This window comes from Cyanistes caeruleus, chromosome 4 (assembly GCF_971803275.1).
Source record: "Cyanistes caeruleus chromosome 4, bCyaCae1.hap1.1, whole genome shotgun sequence".
Lineage (NCBI taxonomy): Eukaryota > Metazoa > Chordata > Aves > Passeriformes > Paridae > Cyanistes > Cyanistes caeruleus.
The window spans coordinates 1-26,217 of record NC_141704.1 but is presented as its reverse complement, the minus strand read 5'-3'; the positions used below and the strand labels follow the sequence as shown (position 1 = coordinate 26,217).

General features: G+C 50.7%; 3 long non-coding RNA genes across 11 annotated transcripts; 2 read left to right on the top strand and 1 right to left on the bottom strand.

Annotated features, from left to right (window-relative positions):
• The first annotated feature begins 1,802 nt into the window (after positions 1-1,802).
• LOC147653349 (uncharacterized) lies at positions 1,803-7,947 on the top strand. The gene is made up of 2 exons (XR_015285984.1): positions 1,803-2,694; positions 7,474-7,947. It is a non-coding gene; the product is annotated as an uncharacterized LOC147653349 (long non-coding RNA).
• On the bottom strand, positions 6,796-14,507 carry LOC147653348 (uncharacterized). Of its 4 annotated transcripts, none has more exons than XR_015285983.1 (4): positions 14,347-14,507; positions 11,808-11,969; positions 9,115-11,425; positions 6,796-7,675 (listed from the first exon to the last, which is right to left on the bottom strand). It is a non-coding gene; the product is annotated as an uncharacterized LOC147653348 (long non-coding RNA). The 4 variants fall into 4 exon arrangements; XR_015285980.1 differs by lacking the exon at positions 14,347-14,507 and having other exon boundaries at positions 7,590-7,675; positions 9,115-9,216; positions 11,350-11,503; positions 11,808-12,198; XR_015285981.1 differs by lacking the exon at positions 14,347-14,507 and having other exon boundaries at positions 7,590-7,675; positions 9,115-9,216; positions 11,350-11,425; positions 11,808-12,198.
• On the top strand, positions 13,290-21,465 carry LOC111945039 (uncharacterized). Of its 6 annotated transcripts, none has more exons than XR_015285975.1 (11): positions 13,290-13,728; positions 14,026-14,110; positions 14,854-15,988; positions 16,068-16,111; positions 16,206-16,271; positions 16,455-16,534; positions 16,621-17,725; positions 17,804-17,847; positions 17,937-17,981; positions 18,851-18,894; positions 19,810-21,465. It is a non-coding gene; the product is annotated as an uncharacterized LOC111945039 (long non-coding RNA). The 6 variants fall into 6 exon arrangements; XR_015285978.1 differs by having other exon boundaries at positions 13,290-14,110; positions 14,854-15,045; positions 15,931-15,988; XR_015285976.1 differs by having other exon boundaries at positions 13,290-14,110; positions 14,854-15,045; positions 15,255-15,988.
• Positions 21,466-26,217: the final 4,752 nt, after the last annotated feature.

Here is a 26,217-nt window from a genome sequence, read left to right as displayed (position 1 = left end):
CCACCATGCCCTCCCCAGGAATCACATAATTCCTCACCCTGACAGCCCAGTCCAAGTGCCAGCAGCTGCAGCTATTGTTGTTACATGCTGCCATTTATGAGTGTTTTTATTTCAGATTATTACGATTTTTTATTTTATTTTATTTAGATTATTTTATTCAGATAATTATATTAATTATTCAGATTATTATTATTATTCAGATTCTTGACGTTAAAAGCCCATAATTAAGATAATTAAAACAAAGACATTTGCCTTGTAATCAGCATATATTTCAATAAGAGGTTTTAATTTACAGGTGAAAGTTCTGAGATTATTATTTAAATAATGTTATCTATATTGACAACATGCTATATAGATCTGATTGTTTAGGGTGTTTATGATACTCCTTTATTTTTAAATCCTTTTTCAATTTGATGAACACACATCAAACCTCCAGGACATGAGAGAGAGTAGCTCCTCAGGGAAGCCAGGCAGACCTGTGTTAGTGGTTGCTGGGATTGCCATGGGGAGGCACTATACAGAGCCACAGCTTGGTCGAGGCACATGGAATCATGCAGTACAGAACTGGAAGGTATCCACAAGAATCACTGAGTTTAACTCCTGGCCCTGCACAGGACAATTCCCAAAATCCCACCATCTGCTTGAGAGCATTTTCCAAATGCTTCTTTGACTTCGGGTCGGCTCGGGTAGGGTCGGCTCGGGTCGGCGCGGCTCGGGTCGCCTCGGGTAGACAGCCGAGTAGCCCCGGCTCGGGTAGACAGCCGAGTAGCCCCAGCTCGGGTAGAGAGCCGAGTAGCCCCGGCTCGGGTAGACAGCCGAGTAGGCCCGGCTCGGGTAGACAGCCGAGTAGCCCCGGCTCGGGTAGACAGCCGAGTAGCCCCGGCTCGGGTAGACAGCCGAGTAGCCCCGGCTCGGGTAGACAGCCGAGTAGCCCCGGCTCGGGTAGACAGCCGAGTAGCCCCGGCTCGGGTAGAGACCCGAGTAGGCACGGCTCGGGTAGACAGCCGAGTAGCCCCGGCTCGGGTAGAGACCCGAGTAGGCACGGCTCGGGTAGACAGCCGAGTAGCCCCGGCTCGGGTAGAGACCCGAGTAGCCCCGGCTCGGGTAGAGACCCGAGTAGGCACGGCTCGGGTAGAGACCCGAGTAGGCACGGCTCGGGTAGAGTCGGGTCGGCTCTGGTCTGCTCGGCCCCGCCCGGCCCCGCACGGGCCCGCGTTCCCGCTCTGCCCCCGGTACAGTCCCGCACGGCTCGGTACAGCCCATCACGGCTCGGTACAGCCCATCACGGCAGGGTACAGCCCATCACGGTACGGCCCCGCTCGGGGCGGTGCCCGGAGCCGCGCGGCGGGGCCGGGACAGAACTGGAGAAGGGAGCGGGACCGGGCAGAGGCCGAGAGAGGTGCGGGGTCCGGGGGAGCCGAGCGGAGCGGGGACAGCCGGGGACGGGGGGATACTGGTGGGGAGGGGGGCCCGAGCTGGGATCTGGGGGAACTGAGGTCTGGGTTACTGGTTGTGGTGGGGTCTAAGTTACTGGTGGAGTCCGGAGAAACAGGGCTTCGTGGTTACTGCTGGGGCTTGGGGGAACTGGGGTCAGGGTTTCCTTGTCGGGTTTGGAGGGACTGAGATCTGCGTTCCTAATGGGGTGTGGGGTTACTGCCTCTGCTCAGGTATGGGCTTAAAGTTGGGGTTACTGGGGTGTGGGGTCAGTGCAAGGGTGGGGGAATGGGGCATAGGGTGGGTGGCCCAGCTGGGCTGCTGGGTGGGATGCAGTGCGACAGGGTGGGGTGGACGTGCCTGGGCTGGGGGTCCCTGGGTGTGGTGAGGGTGGGTCAGCTGCACTTTCGTTGATGCGGGTTGTCATCCCTTGACGGTGGCCTTGGGCTGTGGGTCCCAAGTTGCCTGGTCTCCCAGGCAGTGTCTGACCTGGGATGGGAGCCTGGGGGCTGCTGCCCCATCCCACATCCGTCCCCACAGCCCCTGCTCCAGCAGTGTCCCCATGGACAGCCTTGCTTATGGAGTGGCCGCTCTGTGTTTTCTTCAGAAAAAGGAAAAAAAGTTCCCTTTCTTTACTGCTGAGCTCATTCTTAAACATTTATATTAGGGGGGTTTGCGGGGAGGGGAAATAATTGTGTAATGTCTTAGGAGCAGGGGAGCATTCCAAAAGCATGACTGCGGGGCCTTTTCCAGCACTAGCACTCTGGCAGCCAAGTCTCTCAGTGGCCGCCAACCTCCCTAAACCCAGCCCCAGCCTTCCCACCCCTCCGGGAGAACGGGACTGTGATCCCTGGCTTGCATCTGCGTGGAGTGGGCTGCGAGCAGGGGCTTGGCTGAGCCCCCTCAAGCTAATATCCCTGGGAAAGTGTTCCAGTTGGGAAACTGGACACTAGAGGCAGTGGTGTGGCTGGCTGCGTATCATGGGGACTAGTTGCGTTTTGCTTCTATTTTGCCAAGTGCTTTTGGTGTCCAAACAGTTTCAGTTTATGTCCAGCTCCTCCTCCTCAGCTCAGGTAGACACTGCATGAGATTTTATGGACTTCTGCTTGAATCCAGGTTCCTGACAGCTACAGCTTCTCCAGGAAAATATGTAAGTGAAAATAAGCCAAGTCACTATCTTGCTACAGGTTATCAGGAACCTTTAACCAGGGTTACCTTCCGACTTGCTGTTTGCACTGGAGAGGCGCACCGACATGAAAAGTAAGGATTTGTATTAGCAAATAGTGATCGGCGCTGGGGCAGGCAGGCGTTGCACAAGTACAGGCATCTGCTGATATTGTGGCATGTTGTTGGGAGCTTTCAACAAGACATTTGTGCTACCGTGAGGCTGGGAAGGCTGTCACTACTGCAGGAGGTAAAATAAGAACATGGTATGATGTCCTTTGGAAAAGGAGGTAAGGGCAGGCAGCTTTTCCCACACTGCTCAAACACTTGTGGTTTGACCTTTGTTTAGGTTTTCAAATTCTTCTGTTCCAAGTCCCTTTCTCTGTTTTGCTTGTGGATGTTTTCTGGGGGATTTAGCAATGAAAACAAGCCACCCCGGACACTTTGCTCCAGGTCTAGGTCTGGGAAGTTGCCCTTTTCCACTGGAGTGTGTGTTAAGCCCAGCCTGCCTGGTTGTGCACAAATATCTCCAAAACTATGGGAAAGGTCTAAACTTGTGCACTGCGTTGAGCTCCTACTTTGACAATCACTTGTCATTTGGATATAGCAGGTCTGGAGGTCTGAGGAAGGTTTCAGGCAGCTCTCAGTGGTAAATACAGACATTTTCCTTGGTCTTTGCTTCTGGCAGCAGAGGGATGGCAGGTGAGCCAGGAGCAGTGGGCAGCGGTGGTGTGGGTGGGCGTGGGTCAACCCTGGGTGTCGGCGAGGGCTGCTGGCCAGGGCTGAGGGCTGCTCTGTGCTGCACAAACTGCACAGCTCGGCCAGCCTGGGGGCTGGATGAGCATGAAATTACAGGTGCTGCTTTGCCAAAGCCAGCGCCACTTGGATGGTCCTGCTGCAATCCCAAGCTCTGCCCTGCCCTTTGTATTTCCCCTCAGCACAGCCGTTTGCTTCCAGCCCTTTTTGGAAATGTTTTCTGCCATTCAGCCTTAATGATTCCATGACTCTGTAGTAAGAGTCCCTCCGGTGCTTGCAACAGTGGCTGAGACACTTGTCCTGTACAACCTTGGCCATGGCTTAGGTATGTCAGCAAATGAAATTCCCCTCAGTGGATATCCCTGTGGGGTTTAATTTGGAAGTTTCCTTACTTTATCATTGTACCAGTGAGTCCAAACTGCTAAAACTATTTCTGTAGTGGAACTGCCCCACAGCACTGGGGGTATCCCTGTGGGCAGTGTCCCTGCCAAGGGGCTGCTCCCAGCACAGCTCTTTGCCCCCCCAGCCCTGCCCAGAGTCAGAGCTGTGCCTCTGGCCAGGGCTGTGATCCCTGGTGTGACTGGTCTGACTGGGGTGGGGCCGTCAGCAGTGCTTGGGAATTTCTGCTTTGGAGCAAAACCCCTCTGTTACCTCTAGGAAGCTGAGTCTGGCCAAGGAGGTTCATTGAAAGATTCCTGCCCCTGGTTGGAGTCCTTCAAAGCACTGACATCTTTGTCTGCTATTCCTGAGTCCCCATAGCACAGACACTGGATGATGGACACATCCTGCTGCTGGAGGAATCACTGAGTTCAACTCCTGGCCCTGCACAGGACAATTCCCAAAATCCCACCATCTGCTTGAGAGCATTTTCCAAATGCTTCTTTGACTTCTGTCAGGCTTCAGGCTGTGACCACTTCCCTGGGGAGCCAGTTCCAGAGTCCGTGATACTCTACAGCGTGAGTTTGGGTGGCCTCAGACCTCTCCAAAACACTCAAAAGAGAGATTCTGGCTCTGGGAAATTATTTCTCACTCTACTGTGTCAGAGGCTGTTGAAAATAGCTGCTGTCAGTATCCAGGAGTTCCTGTGTGTCAGCAGTGGGGTGAGAGATTGTAAGGGGCTGGCTGTTCACCTTGCCAAAGGAGCTGGAGTATCTCTGATGTTCTCTGATTTGCTCTCCATCCCTGGTTCCTGGGGCAGCCTCACAGGCAGCTATCCTTCCTCTGTTCCAACAGGGGCAGGGTACTCCTGGCTGCTTGTGCCTCCATTCCATCTGTGCCTCCATCCTGCCCATGCCCTCATCCTGCCCATGTCTCCATACCGCCAAACATGGTCTTACAGAACAGGCAGCAGCAACAGCAGACCTTGCTCCTCCTCTACACCTAGAGATTGCCTTTTCCACCCAGCAATATCTTTTGGAAGGTTTTTCACAGTGACATTGTCCCTGTGAATGTTGGTGTCAGCCCAGTAGCAGGCACGCAGTTCCACTTACCAGGACAGTGCCTGCAGCCAGACTTCTGCCAAGGAGAGGGATGGGGAGGGTGGTGTCACCGATGTCCCTGTGCTGGCTGCTGGGTAACAAGTATCTGCTCTGTTCACCTGACAGTGCTCCAGAATACAATGCACCTTCCCTCAGCTGCAGCTGGCAGCCCTTCATTTCTCAGGCTTAAAAATAGTCACAGGCATTATAAACAGCCCTGCATGGAACACAACAGAAAACTTGTTTTTCATCCTCTCCATGTTCCTTGTGGGAACAAATGCTCTTATCTCCCTTCTGTGCTTGGTTGACTTCTCTGTGCAGGACAGAGACGTGGAATATACAGCACATCCAGCACCATGCCTTGTATAGAGGAAATTATCTGTTTGTTTATTTCTCCTTCTATGATGTTCCAAGTTCTTCAGCGGAACCGGGATGAAGCAGCAGCCACTGGAGAATCATTTGGAGACTGGTGCCCACCAGCCTCTGAGCTTTCAAAAAAAATCTGCTCACAGACTTTGGCTCTTTCTCAAGAGCGCCTTCCAAATCCAAGGGCTGTATTGCATACTCACATTAATGAACACTTGCACGTTAACAGTTACGAAGTTTTTACCTTCTGCTAAAAAGGTATGAATTATGCATCAGGGAAATACGTGAGTTAGCGGTGTGTAAAGAGCTTGGAGCGGCCCACGGATCCAGTGTGTGGAGGCGCCACAAGCCCTGGGGTTTTCCTATCTCTGCCAGCCCCATTCTGGCTGTCGGCAAGTCAGCGCACGGGCTCCCGTCCCAGTTTGGTGCATGCCCAAAGGCTGGCCTGGGAAGTCTGTGAGCATGTCTGGCTCTGCTCTCCCTGGGAAAGACACAGCTGCTGCTGCTGGCCCTGCCCTTGATATGCCACCAGCTTCACCACATTGGATTTTCCCCACAGAGTGAAAATAATGAAAACCAGAGCCACGTCATTTTGTGGTAATAAGGCATTTTCTGCAATCCTTCACAGCCTGCCCTTCACTGCCACAGGGACAAGCTCTCAGTGGTGCCTTTAAGCCTGGCAGTAGGTTTGGTTTTTGGGAACCGCCACGTATGTTTGCTTCCCGGGGTGGGGAGGGCCCATTGGAGGTTTTCTCCCAAATTTACCCTAAACCATGACAGGGGACCTGACTACGTCGGGCTGGGTGTTCATCGCAATTGTGTGCTGCAGCTATGGCAACATTGCCTTCCCAACCTCGTTCCCTAAATTAGCTGCTATTTAGGCTTTGTTTATAGCTCTGATTAAGAAACGGAGTGTTGCATGTAAAGGTTCTTATTTATTATTTGGCAGATGGGGATCTCTTAAATTCCAGTTGGAAATGAGTTGTGGGAAGATCAGGCTCTTTGCAGAAAATTCCTTCTAAAACAATGGAACAGGACCAGGGACATGGAACTCACGCACCTATGGCACTGCCCTGGGAATGAAGGACAGCAAATAACAAAATTAACTTCATAGAATCATAAAATGGTTTGGATTGGAAGGGCCCTTAAAGCTCATTATCTCAGCCCTGCCGTGGGCAGGGACTCCTTTCCCAGGCCAGGTTGCTCAGCACCATACAGGATTCTGTGCCACAGCTCCCAGGTCCTGTTGTGCCACTCATGCCCTTGATGGTCTCCTGCTTTATGTATGCAGCAAATCTTGTAAGATTTCCTGTCTTTTTTCTCTTCCTTCTCTCCATGCACAGTCCACGAACAGCCGCCTCTCTGCCTGCTGCTCTGTATGGAATTTTTACAGGTGTAATGTACATTTTGACAAGGATTGTGAAGGCCCAAGGGCAACAGAGATATTAATTGCACACTGAATATTCCACTCATTACTAGGACAAAGCTTCCCATTAAATAATTCACAAGTGGAAGACATGCTGAGGAAACTACCTCTCCAGAATAGTGTCCAGGCTCCCATGAGCTGAAGGAGAGAGTTGCAAACAAGCAACAGGCAAACAGTTTGACATAGTTTTATTTTCTCCCAGTACCACTATGATCTGTAAGCCATAACAGGCAGATCTTTCCAAAGAAGCTGTAAGAACTCGTTAATATTCATGCTTTTAAATAACAAGGCAGCAACGGCTCAGCAGCGATTATACCCAGTAAGTTTTGATGCACTCAGCTCACATCCCTAGAGGCTCCAGCTCTATCAGCTGGGCTGCTAGGTGAAGGACAAGATGCTCTGCTCCTCTTGTCTTGCTCTGGCTTGTCTCCCACCAATCTAGCCGCTGCTGTTTTCCATCAGTCTGCATCTCTCAGCTAGTGGCTGTGCTCTAGGTAAAACCCCACTGCTGTGTTTACCCATGCAAGTCAATCCTCAAAATCTGGCACCAGGCAGCATTCAACATGAACCTGCAGTTAATTACACCTTCTTGCTAAAATAATTGAGTAGCCTACATTCTGATTGCAGTAATTGCATCCTAATGAACTTACGTGTCAGCTTGTTTCACACAACTTTGGCATTCCATAATATATATAAATATATAAAAATATATATAAATACCAAGCTAAGTTCATAGTTCAATCTCGAGGCACCAGGAGTCCAGAACCAACCTCCTGAATGGAGAAGGCTGGACTTGATGTTCTTGGAGGTCTTTTCCAAATTTAATGATTCTATGATTCTATTCTATAGTCACTCCAGGAGCTCAGCTGGGGGACGGCTCTGATCCAGACCTTGTCAGGAACAGAGTTGGGCTTCGCTGGACAAACAGTGGGATGTGGCTCCAGTGCCAGACCAGTGCTGGGCACCTCCTGCTCTCAGCCCCAGCTGCTGGAAAACACTGCTGATGTTCTGCCAGTCCATGGAAGGAGATCCTGAAGAGTCAGAGAAGAAACTACAAAACGATAAATTAACGTTGCTAACAGAAAAGTGTAATCCTATTGACTTCAGTGAGACTTAAAAGCAAACAGTTATGTTAACTATTAATTGCTATAACTAAGAAGATCAGATCAGAAGCCCAACCTGTGCTTTATGAAGAAAATTAAAGCTTCTACAAAAGTTACTAAAATGATGACATGCTCCCATTATGGCTCTTTACAGATCATTACTTATTGTCAATGTTGTTCATGTTTGCTACCAAAATACAAATGATAGCTTTCTACAAAACTGTGCATGTTAGTTAACCTCATTAAATCCTAAAGGATTAATCAGCTGTTCCTCAAAGTTATGTGGCTTGGAAAGTGATTTTCTAATATGCAAACTTCAAAGGAATTTTGAAATCCTGCAGCGTAAGCGAGACAGACAAATGTTAATCCACTGGAGTGCTGCTTAATGGCCTGTTTAATTTTTGTATTGCTTGGTCTCTGTAAGCAGCTGCACATGAAGGCTGCTTGCAATTCAGGTTCCTCTTGAACCACCCCACTCATGGAACATGGATTCCTCTTCCACATGGATGACAGTGCTTGCAGGTATGGCCATGTTCCCGTGTCCTTTCCCCAACCTACAGCTATGCACGGACACAAACCCACCTGGGGAGGGACTCCCCAAGGTCACTGGTGGGTGATCACAGACTCCACAAATGGTTTGGAAGGGACCTAAAAACTCATCTCATTCTAAACCCCCTGCCACGGGCAAGAACCTCTTACCACTATCCCAGGTTCAACCACGGGATTATCCACGTACAACCTGGACTTGGACACTTCCAGAGATGGGGCAGCCACAGCTTCTCTGGGCCGCCTGTGCCAGGGCCTCAGCACCCTCACAGGGAAGAACTACTTCCTAATACCTAACCTAATTGTTTCCTGTTTTAGTTAGTGTTAGGGAGTGCAGGGAGTTTGTGCCTGCCCAGTGTATCATGCAGAATTGGGAACCCACTATCACACAGGCTTGGTGGGGACTACTCTGACTCAAATAAATAATGCTATTAACTGTGAAGTAGTGAAGGAATAAAACACACTGCATTTTGAGAGCACAAAGAACTGAAACCCACAAATTAATTAAGGTTCACAGCCCTCCTGTACAATACAGAGATAACTGCTCAGTTCACAGTTCATGTGGGATAAGAGCGAAAGGGATGTGGCACAGTGATAGCAGCTCTGTAATATAATAGAAGAAGCACAAGTGTCACTTCAGCCCCAAGAAGCTTCTCCTGCTTCCCCTGCATCTCCTGGGGCTCACAGGGGACTGGAGGAGCTGGGCTTGTGTACTCCAGTGCCGAGTAGAGTCTGGACAGAGATCCCTGGCTCTAGTCCCATCCCACTGCCTCTCCCCATTACGCCCTGCAGCATCAGCCACGTTTTGCCAGGACACTCAGATGAAGCTTGGGATCCTCACCCGTAAGTGTTGGAAGATGTTGCTGTAATGGAGACTGCCAGCAGTCAAGTCAGCAATCCAGGCTGAATAATGTACTCATCGCTGTGTTATCAGCTGGGAAACCTGTTAGTAGTAAAAATACATGAGAAGAAGAAAGGGCACATGCATGTTTAAAGGGACGAAAGCTTTCTCAAGGATGACACTTAGGCAGGCCCAGCATGAGTCTGGGTGTCAGACATATCAAAAGGCTGCTGTACGGAAGTATTTTGGTATGTCTGATATGCAGGGAGCACAGCTTTGCCTCAGGGATCTTATTTCATTCACCTGAAAATGAAAAGCATCACACCATACCCTGGAGACCAGTGAAAGATCCTGACATTGGACTCAAGGATCTCAAAAGTCTTTTCTAACCTAAATGATTCTCTCTTCTACCAAGTAAAGCAGCAGGATGAGAGGAAATGGCCTCAAGTTGCACCAGGGGAGGTTTACATGAGATACTAGGGAAAATTTCTTCACCAAAAGGGCTGTCCATCATTGGAACAGGCTGCCCAGGGCACTGGTGGAGTAACTATCCTCGGAGGGATTGAAAAAACGGGTGCACGTGGCACTCGAGGACAAGGATTAGCGGTGGCCTTGGCAATCCCGGGTTAATGGTTGGACTTGATGGTCTTAAAGGTTTTTTCTGACCTAAAAGATGTCATGATTTTGTTTCCTGACTTTTATGTTAATAACAGATAGTGTCCAAACCCACAGGAGCCATCTAGAAACAGGATACGTGCTTTTTTCCTTCTTTTGTGAAAGTGGTTTTGAGGGCTGACAGTGAAAGATGAAGCACTGTGTACTCCCTCCCGTCATCCTTCAGTGAGGTTGAGCCCAGCAGTGGGACTTGAGAAGTGATATCTATAAAACAGATGCATCAGCAAAGAAAGAAAAGTCCCTGCTTTGTGAGAGGGAAATTAACTTTGATGTCTTAATTATAAGTCAGAGGAAAGGCTGGTGCTGGAATGGTGAGCTTTGAAGATTATCATATTGTCATTATTCATTAATGATTACAAAAGAAGCTACCCCTAAATGATCATGGTGGAGTATAATAGTAAACCTATGAAGCCTCTAGTAGATACCATTTACTCCCAAACTGTCCCTTACTAATAACTTATTAACAAAACCCAGCAATATTAATCAGGTTTTGGCTACAGTGACACGTGTTGCCATATAAAAACTGCCAGGAGAAAAAAGAATCTAAAAAAACTCTTCCCTTGTGTTTAGAGCAATACTTTAATAACTGAATTATAACAGGACAAGAGTTCCAGAATTGTGAACGTCATAACGTAGCGGGAGGATTTTTATCTGGCTGTTACGGGAGGGAAAAAATAACAAAATAACGTAGAGAAAGGTGTCTCACCAGGGTTCTCAGAGGAGAAGTGACATCGGTACATAAGATCTGGTTCTCAGACTGCCTCTGCAATGTGCTGAAAACCATGGTGAAAGGGGGGACCCCGATCCAGAGCCGGACACGGTGCAGTAGAAAGACAACAACTTATTTCTCAGTGAACGCTCAGCTGTGGCACCTCTCGGCAGGAGTGTCGCGGAAGGCACAGAAAATAAGGAGACTTTTGCGCCTCAAGAGTGAGCAGCTCTGGGTGAGTTGCCAGGTACAGCCTGAACCGAAGGTAACTCTGAACCACAGGCATGTACTTTTCCCAAAGATCTGCCTCTATTGTAGCCACATCTGGGTGACCTCAGCCTTGAGGTAAACTGTTTTTCTGTCAGAGTGTGTTATTCTACTTCTTGAACTAAAATGTAAATTAACTTAAATGCTTTTAAAGGCTATCAAAGCATAGTGAGATAGTTCTGAGTGGAATTCTTCACAAGTACAGGTGACTGCTCAAACAGCTTTTAAGCAAAGATTTTGGGAATTCAAAAGGCTTTAAAGCAGCTCTGAACCATGGTCACCCGCTCGAAACCGGGTGAGACGCTGACGCCGGGTTTGCCGTGCAGCGCAACACGTACGAATTCTCCTTGAGCGGAATATGACTGTGAACTATTTAATACTCTGAAGTAGCCTGAGTAGATATTGCCCCACGTTCTTCCCCAGAGGTTGGTTTACGTTGAGCTGTGTGCACTCGGCCTAACCACTGAGTACAGTGACAAATCCAGTCCTTTAATTCCAGATGAATTAGCCCCACTGAAATTATTTCCTTGCCTTCAACTCCTCTCTATTTTTCTATATGTTCATGTGACCTGATAATGTCTTACCTGTATGTGATTTCTCCTTCCGTAGACCTTGTATCCGTACTTCCCGTATCAGACTTAGCCACGTGGCCTCGGAATGCTACGTAACGGATGGATGTACCGGGTGTAAATGTTTATATATTGTACAGCACCTTTATACAGACTTCTGAGGTTCTGACTAGAGAGAGACATGTAAATTGCTCATTATTTTTTATATAGATACTAAAAACAAATTGCAGTTCATGGCCTGTTGGTTCTGCACTATCTAAACCACATTCTTGGTTGGCTTCCAGGGGTACAATCCACATTTTTACTCACAATCATGCTGCTCCTCTGGAAATTAAATGCAATTTATTATTGGAAGTCTTCGATCCCCCGTTCAAAAAACAAATGTTCAGCAAAAATGGTATAAAAATCATTAAGTCCTGTCAGCGGTAACAACTTTTTATTTGTATAGAAAATAGCTGTAAACAATTTAGTACCAGCTGTAGCTCTTGTATGGCTTTAGCGTCTGATGTCCCACACCAGTTCCTACCGGTTTCAGTGCTAGCCGCCAGGATTCGGTCCCATTAATCCAGTTTTTCTGGGCATGCCATAGGATGACATCTCTGATGAGGCCAGTGCATTCTGGGTTTTGTAGAATTCTACAAGAAGGAAAACTTCTGATACATACACTGAGAATATATTTTAAAATTTGAATGATTTTCTTTCTACCCACGTTGGTTTAAGGCTAAGGTTAGAGTTAGGGTTAAGATTAGGGTTCAGGGTTAAGGTTAGAGGGTTAGGAAAATTACGAATGGAGCAGGATTCCTCCCAGACCCAAGCCACCCCCAGCTACAACTCGGGTTGCCCTTGGAGTGCCAAACGTCTCTGACAAACCGACATCAGGAACCTGCAGAGGTGAGTTTTCTTTCCCACGGAAAAGGGGTGCCATTGACGTCCAGCGGCCGGGCGGCCGCGAGCGCGTTTCTGCGTCCCAAAATTACAAACGGAGCAGGATTCCTCCCGGACCCGAGCTGCCTCCATCCAGAACTCAGGCTGCCCTTGGACTGCCAAACGCCTCTGACAAACTGACAGTCGGGGAGGGAGGGCGAGAGGAGGGTTTTTTTACATTTTAAAAGGGCTGCCATTTGAGTCCAGGGGCCCAGTGGCTGGGAGCGGGCTTCTGCCTCCTAGAATTATGAACGGCGCAGGGTTCCTTCTGGACTCTAGCCCTCCCCACCTCGAACTCGGGCTGCCCTCGATGTTATAAACACTTCTGACAAATCAACATCACCAAAATTGTGTCGTGAGTTTTCTAGTGCAGGATTTTCCTCAGACCAAACCTCCAGCGTGTATTCATGAGTCTAACCTCAGCAACTTCACCGGACCTGGAAAATCACCTTTGGATCAGCAGCATGGGACCCAACCCACGGCACCACAACCGGCCCCTTACCAAAGCCTACCTCTGCAGTCCTAAAACTCTACATTTTCACAGGGCGTCCCCTCTGACTGACCTTAAAATATGTTGAAGTATCCTAAAATAGCTCTGAAATAGCTAAAGAATTAGCTATTCTTAAAGAATAGCCTGAAGAACTATTAAAGTTAAACCCGCGGTCCCCCCTTCCCCCGCCGACACCGTGGTTCCCGGCTCCGCCACCCCGCCCGCGCTCGGCATCGCGGTTCCCGCAGCTCAGCTCCCCTACACCCCCTCCGCGCCGTCCGCGCCGCCTTGGTGCCCCGCGGGCTCCGCTTTCCCGGCGCCCGTGGGGCCGCCGGCCCCGCCGCCGCCCAGCGACACTATTCTGTGCGGTGCGGGCCGACCCGAAATTCGCGCTGCCGTCCACCACTCCCCCATGCTGCCCTACGGCGCTGACGTCATCCACGCATGCGCAGTCACCGCTTCTATCGCCGATGCTCCTGCCGCTACCCACGGCTGCCCCGTGCCCGCCCGCAGCCCCAGCTTTTCTACCGCCCTTCGTACCGGCCTCTCAAGCCACGGAGGGGGAGAAAAGGGGACGGGACACCGGCTCTACAACTGCTGACACCCGCGTCGCCTCTGCCACCGCCCAGCCCAGCCACCGTCCAGTCCCCGCCCTGCGTCTTCACGTCCCCGCGTGCCCCACCGAAGCCTCCCAACGCCGGCACACGGCCCCCGCCTGTCTCCGCCCCGCTGCTAAACACCGGCACAGATCTCGTCAGTATCCGCTACGCCAACAACTCTCCCCGACAACGCGAAACAGCGACAGTTTTCAACTTTCCTCTTCTACCTCACCACTTCCTCTTCAGAGCCCCAAAAAAGGGATGGGTTATCAGGAAAAAAGGGGTTTAAGCTGAGGGAAAAAGCTTCCTTTTCCACAATTGCCTGTGTTCAAATTGAAGAGGAATCCACTTCCCCTGCAATTTTAATAGTCTCAACTGGAGGTAAACTGTGCTTTTTCTGTGCTGTTAGAGGTATCAACTGACAGAGACTGCCCATTTTCTATTTTTTCCCACTTTAAGTGGAACGGGAAAGCATGGATGATGCTTCCTTATGGATCTGAATTAAGGGCAAAATGCCCCCTTTTCCATCACCAGAGAGATTTCAAGTGAGGAAAACCACTCTTTTCCCCAATATCTGAGGGGTTTAAATTAAAGGGGAGAAGCCATTTATTTACCACTGTATTTGTTTAAATGGAGTTAGGTGTCCCATTTGCTCATTTTAAGCGTTGCCTTTTCCAGCATTTCAAGGGTTTAAAGCTGCATTTCAGGGCACTTCTACCCACACCCCGGCACCAAATATCTGCGACGGGAGCGAGGCCAGCAGGTATGTAATGGTAATGCCACCTGGGAGACCATTCTTTTTCTTATTTTCATTTAGAATGTAGACAGCCCTGATTAAAGGTCCCTATGAGACACCATTCAAATCAATACTATTCTTCTCCACCCTAATTAATCACAGGTGGAGTGCTACTTAGTAATCACTGAAAAATAATTATGGAAGTCCATAAATTATCCAACTTAGCTGGCAACACTGCTGAAACACAAAGTTTTTCTTCTTACCTTTTTTTTGTTCCTTTGCTCCATTGTCCTGAGTAATTGTAGCAGAAAAGAAAACATTGTTTTTTCGCAAAGAGTTTTCTTCTACGCAGAGCTCCTTACCTCAAATTTAACTCAGAGGAGCCAAACAGCTACGGTCCCTCTGAGGGCCTTTATACCCGCTGGGATTTGGCGCCTCCCCTTTCCCAGGCATCGTGGGAAAAAGAGGTGGGCCCAATTAGGGGTATATTAACCCCAGGCTGTGCTAAGGGGCATTATTCCTTCCAGGGGAATCAGCAGGGGTAAAGAGCTCCTCTCTCATTTCAGTGGAGAGGCTCTTTCAATTTGCTTCAGCCTGCTAAGAGCAGGCATCTTTTTGGGCATTTGAAGCAGCAGAAGTTTTGAAAACACCGCGAAGAAAACAATATTGAATACAGGGAGTATTTAAGTTCATGGTTTTGTGTTGGGGGTTCAGGGGCAATAAGATGCTTTTATAATGACTCTTCTTCTTGGCTTTTTTTTTTTTTTTAGGAGAATTTCCCGAAGTTCTAGGTCATATCAAGTGCGATACTTCAGATTCTCTCAGCAGATTCATCGTAACACAAAAGGGAACCGCCCCCGCAGCAGCTTTCCTTAGCAGCGGATCGTCCCCTCGCACAGATTCACTTCAGAGAGATAAGACGAGGGCTGTGGTCACAGAGGGGATAAAAACAGGGCGGTGGGGTAGGATTCTCACCGGTTAGGGGTTTTGAGTCAGCTATGCGGGGGGGAAGGTTTGAGACATGGCCTCTGGGGCCACAGTGCGGGAAAGGCTCACTTTAGCTAACAATGCTGAGGCGGGCAGGGCTGAGCAGTCCCAGGGTGTGTTGTCACTTGTCTCTTGTGCTTTCTGTATCTTCTGTACATCTCGTGTAACATATCTCTTGTCTTAGCCCTCCCAGGAGCTTATGAGAAACCCCAGGTCCTTCCGTTCATCTCCCATCTTTGCGTTCCTCGGCCCGACTCCGGCGAAGCTTCTATGCGGGAGTTCGGACAGGCGTCAGAATCGTATCTGTCTTTAGAAGCACGCGATCGGATGTTTCCTTAGGTCTCGTTCTCAGCTGTGTCAACAGCTATATGCAGCAGTGTTTCTTTCCAGCGGATAAGGACTTGTGCCGATTCAAAGGCAGGCAGAGGCTTCCAGCCACAGGATTCTCGGGCATCCGTCTCTGCGGTTCTTGGAAAATAGTTGTTCCATTAGCATCTTTTTCCTCCAGGGCCATCCGAGCCCGGCAGGCTCGCCTGGGGTCCCTCCTCGGTCATCTCGTTCAGCATTCTCTCGGTCCTCGTGAGGACTTTCTTGTCTCAGAGAGTTTTCTCTCCCTGTCACGTCCCCTCGTCTCATGTGTCACGGGTGTCTGGGGGTATTTGGTCCGGAGCTGCTCTGCCCTGCCGCCCAGCCTGGTTGTAGGTGTTTAAGGACAAGTCCCGGGCACTTGTAATTGGAGATTTGTAATACGGGCTGTAGTTGGAGTCTAGGTAGTATTCTTATGTTGGCAGCAGGTGTCTGGAACTCTGAAGTTACCCTGCAGCACTTTGACTTTTTTCCTAACTTTCTTTCACATGCAGGCGGATTGACCTCATGGCAGAGCGCTGCATCCCAGATGATGGGGGTCCCCCTGAGAAGGTCGGTCACGGTTTTACTTTTGCAGCGGGGCTGGAACCGGTCACTGTGTTACAGCTCTTCTCTTTGTATTTATTTCTAGGAAGTAAAGCCGGAAAGCAGCGGGGAAGGCGAAGCAGGTGGAAGGTGAGCCTCGGTTGGTGGAGAGAAGCAGTTGTTCTTGCTGGGGTGTCAGTTTCTGGTGCAACTCCAAGCGTCCCTGCTTGTTGGTGTGTTTTAGGCTGCCTCGTGATGCTGTGCTGAGGCCCCCTCACTGACCTGCCAAGAGACCCGGTTTGCTTCTCTGGTGAGCCCCAGCAAATATTACTGAGTCCGTGACGAAGCCTCGACGTCGTCCACGTGTCGGTGCGGTCCTGGTACCCTTTAGGCGTGGCCGAGGAGTCACGGCGAGTCGGGGGCGTTGGAAGGAGCGGCGAGGGCGCGCTCAACTTTCAGTGACGCTACATCGCCTCCTCTCCGTTTATCCTAGGCGTACCCTGCGACGACGGCATCCGCCTCGGAGCGTGGCCGAAATGTGTGGCCGGAGGACCCGGGAGTTCCTAAGAGACGGTGAGTAGGAGTTGGGTTTTTTTGCAGTGAAATTGGTGAATATGCCACTAAGATTGTGCACTTATATTTGGTTTTCTTTATCATAGGTGATGATACTTGTCTGAGACAACAGCCTGGTGAGAGAAGAACTTCACAGACAGCGAGGTGGCTTTGTTTGGCTCCCGAGCGGCCTCTTGCTGTGACTCACATCTTCAGCCCTCTGAGAGATAAGTGGAGCCCGCAGAGGGGATCAAAGCAGGGCGGCGGTCGGGACTGAGATCGGTTTGGGTTTTTGAGTGAGCTTTGGGGATGGGGAGGTTCTGGAAATGACCCCATAGGCCCCAGTGAGGGAAAGCCTCACTTTGGTTCGCAATGCTGAGGCGGGCAGGGCAGAGCAGTCTCAGGGTGTGTTGTCACTTGTCTCGCGTGCCTTCTGTGTCTTCTGTGCCTTCTGTGCATCTCGTGTAATGTGTCTCTTGCCTTAGCCCTCCCAGGGGCTTATGAGAAACCCTGGGGTCCTTCCGTTCATCTCCCATCTTTGCGTTCCTCGGCCCGACGCCGGCGAAGCTTCGATTCGGGAGGTCGGACACATGTCAGAATCGCATCTGTCTTCAGAAGCACGTGATCTTTTTAGGTCTCGTTCTCAGCTGTGTCAACAGCTATATGCAGCAATGTCTCTTTACAGTGGATAAGGACTTGTGCCGATTCAAAGGCAGGCAGAGGCTTCCAGCCACAGGATTCTCGGGCATCCGTCTCTGCGGTTCTTGGAAAATAGTTGTTCCGTTAGCGTCTTTTTCCTCCAGGGTCATCCGAGCCCGGCAGGCTCGCCTCGGGTCCCTCCTCGGTCATCTCGTTCAGCATTCTCTCGGTCCTCGTGAGGACTTTCTTGTCTCAGGGAGTTTTCACTCAGGGAGACACTCCCTCGTCTCACGTGTCACGGGTGTCTGGGGGTATTCGGTCCGGAGCTGCTCTGCCCTGCTGCCCAGCCCGGTTGTAGGCGTTTAAGGACAAGTCCCGGGCACTTGTAATTGGAGACTTGTCGTACGGGCTGTAGTTGGAGTCTAGGTGGTATTCTTATGTTGGCAGAAGGTGTTTGGAGCTGTGAAGTTACCCTGCAGCACTTTGACTTTTTTCCTAACTTTCTTTCAGATGCAGACGGTTTGACGTCGTGGCAGAGCAGCTATTCCAGATGATGGGGGTCCCCCTGAGAAGGTCAGTCACGGTTTTTCTTTGCAGCGGGGCTGGAACCGGTCACTGTGTTACAGCTCTGCTCTTTGTCTTTATTTCTAGGAAGTAAAGCCGGATAGCAGCAGAGAAGGTGAAGCATTGCGAAGGTGAGCCTTGGTTGGTGGAGAGAAGCAGTTGTTCTTGCTGGGGTCTCAGTTTCTGCTATAACTTTTATCCCTTGTTTTTTTTATTTTAGGTGGTCTACTTGCAAGGTATCCCAGCCAAGGATACTGGAGGACAGGTGGGTGCAAGCTCTGTGTGTTTTGGTGTTTAAGTCCCTGGTTTGCTGCTAGTCTTTAGTTCTCTAAGATAGAATGAAAGAACCACATCACAGATCCCACCTTGCGGATCCTGACACACATCGGTGTCACGGACAGGATTCTGAGAGACAGAAGGGGTTGCAGGTTTATCGTGCAGTCATTATCAGAAGAAAGACGTTTCGCCTCAGCCGCCCCTAGCCTGCCACGCCGGTGAGCAGTGTCTAGAAAGCAAGGGAGGTGACTCGAATTTTTTAAAAATAGCACATGCCTCAGGGCAAAGCACCCCACACTCATTTGAGGGCTCTGTCTTCAGAACTTTACAGGGGATCTTTGAGTATGAGAAGTGGGACTGAGAGGTTTTTCTGTTTAAAGTCCCTGGTTTGCTGCTAATCTTTAGTTCTCTAAGATAGAATGAGAGAATCACATCACAAATCCCACCTTGTAGATCCTGACACGAATCGGTGTCACGGACAGGATTCTGAGAGACAGAAGGGGTTGCAGGTTTATCGTGCAGTCATTATCAGGGGAAAGACGTTTCGCCTCAGCCGCCCCTAGCCTGCCACGCCGGTGAGCAGTGTCTAGAAAGCAAGGGAGGTGACTCGAATTTGTTAAAAACAGCACATGCCTCAGGGCAAAGCACCCCACGCTCGTTTGAGGGCTCTGTCTTCAGAACTTTACAGGGGATCTTTGGGTACGAGAGGTGGGACTGAGTGGTTTTTCTTCTGTTTCAGTCCCTGGTTGGCTGACAAGCTTTTGTAGTCCCAGATGGAATAAAGGAACCACATCGGGAATTCCACCTTGTGCATTGTGACAGTAACTCAGAGTGCTTTTTTCTTCTCTGTCTTTGCAGGATTCGGCGTTGCCCTGAGCACGGCAAGGAGCAGAGATGAGCAGGTGAGTTGGCATTTTGAAGTTAAGTTAGAGGACAGGGCTCTAGTGGGATAGGCCCCTCTGAAGGCAAAGGAGAGGGTTTCTTTGCAAGCTCCCCAGAGCTTTTGCCGGGCAGGGCAGTTCCAATCCATGTTGTCGTTCTCTCGTGTTTCAAGTCATCAGCCATCTCAGCCTCTCGACGTCGTCGTGGATTTTTTCGTCCGAGGAACCGGCCTTCGCATCCGCAGCTATCGCCACGTTCACCCGGCAGACATCGCCTGTGACTGCCTTGTACCGTGCCTGCCTCTGTAAAACTAACTGCATTGTGCCTGCCTCTGTAAAACTAACTGCATTGTGCCTGCCTCTGTAACTTAACTTAACTGCATTGTGCCTGCCTCTGTAACTTAAGTTACCTTAACTGCATTGTGCCTGCCTCTGTAAGTTAAGTTACCTTAACTGCATTGTGCCTGCCTCTGTAAGTTAAGTTACCTTAACTGCATTGTGCCTGCCTCTGTAAGTTAAGTTACCTTAACTGCATTGTGCCTGCCTCTGTAACTTAACTTAACTGCATTGTGCCTGCCTCTGTAACTTAACTTAACTTTAACTGCATTGTGCCTGCCTCTGTAACTTAACTTAACTTTAACTGCATTGTGCCTGCCTCTGTAACTTAACTTAACTTTAACTGCATTGTGCCTGCCTCTGTAACTTAACTTAACTTTAACTGCATTGTGCCTGCCTCTGTAACTTAACTTAACTTTAACTGCATTGGTTTGGAGCTGCCCTGCCCTGGCACATAGTTAGAGTTAGGTGGAACAATTATAAAAGGTTACAGGTCCTTTTTTCTATCAGGTTTTTGTGTAGAAAATATGTGGGCCTAGAGGGTGGCTGAGTCATAGCTACCATAGAATTCCTCACTGACCACCTTGTGTTGTCTTGCAGGTCTCTGATGCCTATTTTCTGAGGATCTACCGTTTTATGTTGAGAAGCAGCAGTGAGAAGATATCTCAGGGCATTTTGTTCAGCAGAGTGATTCAAATAAGGGTTGCGGTCACTGTGCGAGTTAGTCTCCTGCTGCGTGTCAGAGTGTGTCTGTCTGTGAGAGTTGGTGGGTCAGGGTCTGCTTGTGTGCATGTGTGTCGAGTGGTTCTAACCTTGTATGTATGGCTTTTGCTTTTCAGGAATTACTATTCACTTTTAAATTTAGAATAAAAAATCCCCAGCTGGGGGGTTTTTTTTTTTTTCCCTCCCAGCTGGGGTTTTTTTTCCTCGGTCCCGGCCGGTCTGCGAGGCGACAGTCATCGCCAAAGTTTGGGCACGGACCGGCCCCGGACCGAGGTTTTCGTCAGGCAGGCTGAATTGGAGGCCCCCCGGGAACCGAGTTCCCGTGGGGTAGGAGGGGGGTGTGTGTTTGTGTCGAGTGGATCTAACCTCGTATGTATGGCTTTTGCTTTTCAGGACTTGCAATTAACTTTTAAATTTAGAATAAAAAATCCCCAGCTGGGGGGGTTTTTTTTTTTTCCCTCCCAGCTGGGGTTTTTTTTCCTCGGTCCCGGCCGGTCTGCGAGGCGACAGTCATCGCCAAAGTTTGGGCACGGACCGGCCCCGGACCGAGGTTTTCGTCAGGCAGGCTGAATTGGAGGCCCCCCGGGAACCGAGTTCCCGTGGGGTAGGAGGGGGGTGTGTGTTTGTGTCGAGTGGTTCTAACCTCGTATGTATGGCTTTTGCTTTTCAGGACTTGCAATTCACTTTTAAATTTAGAATAAAAAATCCCCAGCTGGGGGGGTTTTTTTTTTTTCCCTCCCAGCTGGGGTTTTTTTTCCTCGGTCCCGGCCGGTCTGCGAGGCGACAGTCATCGCCAAAGTTTGGGCACGGACCGGCCCCGGACCGAGGTTTTCGTCAGGCAGGCTGAATTGGAGGCCCCCCGGGAACCGAGTTCCCGTGGGGTAGGAGGGGGGTGTGTGTTTGTGTCGAGTGGTTCTAACCTCGTATGTATGGCTTTTGCTTTTCAGGACTTGCAATTCACTTTTAAATTTAGAATAAAAAATCCCCAGCTGGGGGGGTTTTTTTTTTTTCCCTCCCAGCTGGGGTTTTTTTTCCTCGGTCCCGGCCGGTCTGCGAGGCGACAGTCATCGCCAAAGTTTGGGCACGGACCGGCCCCGGACCGAGGTTTTCGTCAGGCAGGCTGGTTTTCAGGCTCCCGGGAACCACGTTCCCGAGGACCACCGACAGCAGGCTTATAACGGGGTGGTGGAGAGGAGAGTGAAGGTGAGTATGTGTGCGAGCTGAAGCCGGCTTCTGTGGCGAATGAGTATTGTGTTTTCTGTGTGCTCCTTGTGGTTTGGCATAGCAGTAATAATGAAACAGCATGTATTGACCTTTTCAGAACTGTAGAAATAGTTATATTCTGTTAATACATATTTGGCTTGTATTGTTCTGTATTTGCATTTGCTGCTGTGTTTTGCTGTATTACTCTGTATGTGAATTAGGAATTTTTCAGTGTGTACATGGATTGTATTGTAATGTATTTGTCTCCAGTTTCTCTGTGTTTTGCTGTAGTGTAAATAAATTCAGTAAATAAAGGTGAATAAACTTTCATCCCCCTCCCCCCTCCCCCCCCCGGCTCTTGTGTTTTTGGTGTGGTGTAGTCATTATTTTCGTTCTATTTCTTGCTTTTCAATCTCTTTCTAACTTTCTCTAAGTCTCTGTCACTGTTGCTCACTCTATTTTTCTGTTTTTTTTCTCTCCAACTCTGTTTCCTTTCCCTCTAGCTCCGAGTTAGACAGAAAGCAACTGGACTTGCTTCCTTTCCACCGTAACTCCGAGTTACGGTGAACAGGAATTGTCTCAGTTTCCTTTCTCTCTGCCTCTGAGTTAGACAGAAAAGAAACAGAGTCGGTTTCTCTCCACTCTCCCTCGGTTTCTTTTCTCTCCAACTCTGTTTCCTTCCTCTCTAGCTCCGAGTTAGACAGAAAGAAACTGGAATCTATTCCTTTCCACCGTAACTCCGAGTTACAGTGAACAGGAATTGTCTCTGTTTCCTTTCTCTCTGCCTCTGAGTTAGATGGAAAGGAAGTAGAGTTGGTTTCTCTCCACTGTCCCTCTCTTTCTTTTCACTTTGACTCTGTTTCCCTTTTCTCTCGGACTTGGACTTGGACTTGGACTTAGTTTCTTTTTGCTCCCCCTCTCTTTCCCTTTTCTCTGTGACTCTGACTTGGACTTAGTTTCTTTTTGCTCCCCCTCTCTTTCCCTTTTCTCTGTGACTCTGACTTGGACTTAGTTTCTTTTTGCTCCCCCTCTCTTTCCCTTTTCTCTGTGACTCTGACTTGGACTTAGTTTCTTTTTGCTCCCCCTCTCTTTCCCTTTTCTCTGTGACTCTGACTTTGTTTCTCTTCACTCTCTCTATTTTCTTTCCCTCAAACTTTAAGTCTTTTCTCTCCTCTCTAACTTCTTGTTTTGCTTTCTAGCTTCAAAGTTAAACTTAGAAAAAGCAGCAGTAGAACCTTTTGTGCTCCCGGGGAGTAAAAAAACAATTTAAATAAAAATTATAAAATACATACCACTTACTCCCCAGGAGCACAAAACCTTCTACTGCTGCACCAGACTTATAGTTTTTATTCTTTTTCTTTATAGTATATATACTATATAGGGGGCTCCACCCCCTCCCACCTACACTATACATAGTCCCCACCCCTATCCCACCCTCACTCACTCCTGGCACACCACTGACCCTCCCCTAGCACTCACCCAAGCCCTTCACCCACCCCTCCTGCACACCCCCCATCCCCAAGCACTCACCCTCACTATGCACACCCCATCCCCTAGAACTCACCCCCCTATGCACCCACCCAGCCCCAAGCACCCACTCCCCCTATGCACCCCCCCATCCCCTAGCCCCCACCCCCCCTATTCACCCCCCATCCCCAAGCACCCACCCCCCTATGCACCCACCCATCCCCTAGCCCCCACCCCTACTGCACACCCCCCCCTCCCCTAGCACTCACACAAGCCCTTCACCCACCCCTCCTGCACACCCCCCATCCCAAAGCACCCACCCTAACTACACACCCCCCAGCCCCAAGCACCCACCCTCACTATACACCCCCCATCCCCTAGCGACCACCCAGCCCCAAGCACCCACCCCCCTATACACTCACAATCCACTAGCACCCACCCCCAATACACACAACCCCATCGCCTAGCCCCCACCCCTCCTGCACTCCCCCCATCCCCTAGCCCCCACCCCTCAAGCACACCCCAGCCCCAAACACAGCCCCCCACCCCAGCACCCCCACTCCCAACACAGCAGCAACAACGGAAACCCCGCCAATCAACACAACACCCACCAAAACACCACCCCTCAACCCCAGCACAGCCCCCGAGCTGCCCATCACACCACACCACCCCCCGACACCACTCCGCCCCTCAGGACCGCCCCAGAACCGTCGATCACGCCACCCCACCCCCAGCACCGCCCCCCGGAGCCGCCCCCACGCCGTCCATCACGGACGCCCGCCCCGCGGCCCCGCCCCCGGCACCACCCCCGCGCCGTCCGTCACCCGACCCCGCCCCTCGGGATCGCCCCGCGCGTGTCCGTCACCAAGCCCCGCCTGCCGGCACCGCCCCCGCGCCGTCCATCACGCGGCCCCGCCCCTCGAGACCGCCTCGCAGCTGCCGGTCACGCCGCCCCGCCCCGATGACGTCAGACGGCCGCCATTTTATGAAAATATCAACATAATGATTTTTAATAAAATACATACAAAAACACGATAAAACGACACGGTAACACAAGCACCACACCCCGCACACACCCCGCCGACCCCGCCACGGCAAAAAATCGGTCCCGAAGCAGCAGAAAAAGTCGCGATCACGGTCGCCCCCCCCAAGCCCCGCGCCGCCGCGGGAGCGCCCCGAGCCGACCCGGAACGACCCTCCGGCGCGCGCCAGCGCGCCGGAGGGTCGTTCCGGGTCGGCTCGGGGCGCTCCCGCGGCCGGGCGGCGCCGGTAAAACTCCCGGCACGGGCGCCGCCATCTTGACCGGAAGTGCGTCACCGGCACCACGGCAACCGCCCGGAATGCCCTCCTCCCCGCCCCGCCCACCGGTACCGCCCCCGAGCCGTCCGTCACGCCGCCCCGCCCCCCGGCACCGCCCCCGAGCCGCCCGTCAACACGCTCCGCCCCGATGACATCACACGGCCGCCATTTTGTAAAAAAATATAAACAATCACATTTTAAAATAAAATAAACCCAGAAACACGACAAAACGACAAACTAACACAAGCACGACACCCCGCACGCACGCCGCCGACCCCGCCACGCCAAAAAACCCGTCCCGAAGCGCCGGAAACAATCCCGATCACCGTCGCCCCCCTAAGCGCCCCCCCGCCGCGGGACCGCCCCGCGCGGACACGGAACGACCCTCCGGCGCGCGCCAGCGCGCCGGAGGGTCGTTCCGGGTCGGCGCGGGGCGCTCCCGCGGCCGCGCGGCTCCGGTAAACCCCCCGGCACGGGCGCCGCCATCTTGACCGGAAGCGCGTCACCGGCACCCCGGCAACCGCCCGGAAGCCCCCACGGCGCACGCGCGGCGCCATTTTGTCCCGGAAAAAATCAAATCGAGAATCCCAAATCCCGGCGCCGAGAAGCGCGAGAAAAACGGCACCGAATGCCGCGCGACAGCGCGGCATTCGGTGCCGTTTTTCTCGCGCTTCTCGGCGCCGCATTTCAAAGCCACACACAAGCACAACACTATAATTATGCATAACCACATGGGCGCGGCCATTTTGAACCGGAAATATAGGGCGCGGCCATGTTTTAACCGGAAATACAGTGCGCGGCCATATTTTTGCCGGAAATACAGGGCGCGGCCATTTTAAACCGGAAATACATGGACGCGGCCATGTTTTTGCCGGAAATGCATGGGCGCCGCCATGTTTTTGCCGGAAATACAGGGCGCGGCCATTTTAAAGCGGAAATACATGGGCGCCGCCATATTTTTGCCGGAAATACAGTGCGCAGCCATTTTAAACCGGAAACTGATGGGCGCAGCCATGTTTTTGCCGGAAATACTTAGCAGCCGCCATATTTAATCTGAAATTCAAAGCTACAGCTCCAGACTCGAGTTCCAGGTTGCAGTTCCAGGCTCAAGTTCCACGTTATGGTTCTAGTTCAGGGTTCTAGGTTACGGTTCTAGATCACGGTTCTAGGTTAGGGTTCTAGGTAACGGTTCTAGATCAGGTTCTAGATCACGTTCTAGATCACGTTCTAGATCACGTTCTAGATCACGTTCTAGATCAGGTTCTAGATCGGGTTCTAGATCGGGTTCTAGATTCCAGTTTCACTTTCACTTTCGGTTTCGGTTTCACTTTCGGTTTCACTTTCACTTTCACTTTCGGTTTCACTTTCGGTTTCGGTTTCACTTTCGGTTTCAGTTTCACTTTCGGTTTCGGTTTCACTTTCGGTTTCGGTTTCACTTTCGGTTTCGGTTTCACTTTCGGTTTCACTTTCACTTTCGGTTTCAGTTTGGGTTAGGGTTAGGGTTAGGGTTAGGGTTAGGGTTAGGGTTAGGGTTAGGGTTAGGGTTAGGGTTAGGGTTAGGGTTAGGGTTAGGGTTAGGGTTAGGGTTAGGGTTAGGGTTAGGGTTAGGGTTAGGGTTAGGGTTAGGGTTAGGGTTAGGGTTAGGGTTAGGGTTAGGGTTAGGGTTAGGGTTAGGGTTAGGGTTAGGGTTAGGGTTAGGGTTAGGGTTAGGGTTAGGGTTAGGGTTAGGGTTAGGGTTAGGGTTAGGGTTAGGGTTAGGGTTAGGGTTAGGGTTAGGGTTAGGGTTAGGGTTAGGGTTAGGGTTAGGGTTAGGGTTAGGGTTAGGGTTAGGGTTAGGGTTAGGGTTAGGTTAGGGTTAGGGTTAGGGTTAGGGTTAGGGTTAGGGTTAGGGTTAGGGTTAGGGTTAGGGTTAGGGTTAGGGTTAGGGTTAGGGTTAGGGTTAGGGTTAGGGTTAGGGTTAGGGTTAGGGTTAGGGTTAGGGTTAGGGTTAGGGTTAGGGTTAGGGTTAGGGTTAGGGTTAGGGTTAGGGTTAGGGTTAGGGTTAGGGTTAGGGTTAGGGTTAGGGTTAGGGTTAGGGTTAGGGTTAGGGTTAGGGTTAGGGTTAGGGTTAGGGTTAGGGTTAGGGTTAGGGTTTAGGGTTAGGGTTAGGGTTAGGGTTAGGGTTAGGGTTAGGGTTAGGGTTAGGGTTAGGGTTAGGGTTAGGGTTAGGGTTAGGGTTAGGGTTAGGGTTAGGGTTAGGGTAGGGTTAGGGTTAGGGTTAGGGTTGGGTTAGGGTTAGGGTTAGGGTTAGGTTGGGTTAGGGTTAGGGTTAGGGTT